This window comes from Sprattus sprattus (genome assembly GCF_963457725.1).
Source record: "Sprattus sprattus genome assembly, chromosome: 7".
NCBI lineage: Eukaryota > Metazoa > Chordata > Actinopteri > Clupeiformes > Clupeidae > Sprattus > Sprattus sprattus.
Genome location: NC_137926.1, coordinates 14,992,006 through 14,993,849, shown reverse-complemented (window position 1 = coordinate 14,993,849; position 1,844 = coordinate 14,992,006).

Genomic DNA, 1,844 nt, shown 5'->3' with positions numbered 1-1,844 from the left:
AGCCTATAAATGTGTGTGTGTGTGTGTGTGTGGATGTGTGTGTGTGTGTATGTGTGAGCCTGTTAGTGCGTGTATGTGTGTGTGTGTGTGTGTGTGTGTGTATGTATGTGTGTGAAAGTGTGTGTATAAATCTGTGTGTGTAGATAGTATATACAATATAGACAGACTTTACAAATGTGTGTGTGTGTGTGTGTGTGTGTGTATAGATGTTGTGTGTGGGCATATTTGTATACATTTGTATGTGTTGGTATGTGTGAATGTGTAAGCGAATGTCTACATCTGTATATGTGTGTATGTGTGTGTGTGTGTGTGTGTGTTTGACCTCCCTGAAGGACACAAGCCTGTCCCAGCCCACACCTAATTCCAGCAGCTCCCTTTAATCCCAGTCAGCTCTCCCATCCGGCCAGCTGCTGCACTCAGCTCAGTGGTGAGAGGCAGGCAAAAAAACATTATCTCTCTCCCTGCATTATTCCTGCATCACATGCAGGGGAAGAGTCGGTGGCAAAGCTCTACCTCGGACCTGTCGTCATGGTGACCGCATCCTGCCCGTCCTTCCAACTCTCCCTGCACAGCCCCGGCATGGAGACAGAGTTTAGAAACCGGACAGATGGACCATTCGCGGACCAGAGAGAGAGCGTAGGTCAATAAACTACACACACACACACACACACACACACACACACACACACACACACACACACCTGTCTGCGGGCCAATATAGACAGACTAATTGGTGGATTATTCAGACACGTCTGTGAACAGGTAGAGAAGACTGCTGAACCGCATCGAGTATCAGAAGGTGTCGACGCTCCAATGGTGTGGATTCAGTAGCTCAAACACCAACCAATGCCATATATAGAATGGACGAAATGATACAGGCTTCATGCATTCACTGTTAAAGTCAGGACAGAGCCTTTATAAATCCCACAATTCCCTCCGGAGGCTAGGATGGGTTCTATAAAGCCTCTAACAGTCCGCCTTTAACACAGCACATATGCTCCAGCTGTGTCATAAGAACACCGACTCATACACACGCATACCAACGAGCCTATGTGAACACACACACACACACAAGCACAAACACACATACACAAACACACACTCTTTCTCACACACACACTCTCTCTATCTCACACACACACACACATACCAATATATTCACAGAGATAGGTATTTTCAAGAACAAATACATTGTGTGGCTATCGAGGCTCTAATATTCACAAACGTACGTTAAAAAATGCAATGGGAAATGAAACTCATCCCCTCTACACACATATACCTGCCACAGTCAGCGTACACACACACACACACACACACACACACACACACACCCAAACACGCATGCATGCACACACACACCTCCTGTCTGAACAGATCTGATTGGACATAGCGGGTCATCACCTAGCAGGGCCTCTGACTCCAGGGGGTGTAGAGATGAGAGGAGCTAATGACCTGCCTGAGCAGTGGACGTGCCGGGCATTCATGTGTGTGCTTGTGTGTGTGTGTGTGTGTGTTGTGTACAAAGGTCTATGGGTGTGTACATATATATATATATATATATATATATATATATATATATATATATATATATATATATATATATATATATATATATATGTATATGTGTGTATGGGTGTGTGCACAAAGTATGTATGAGTATACATATGTGTGTGTGTTTGTGTGTGTGTGTGTGTGTGTGTGTATATGTGTGTGTGTGTGTGTGTGTGTTTCTGTGTATCCGCATGAGTCTGTTTGTGTGTATCTTCATGTGTGTGTTTCTGTGTATCCATGTGTGTGTCCAAGCATCTGCTGTTTTGCTGCAGATACGCTTGACCTCTGAGCTC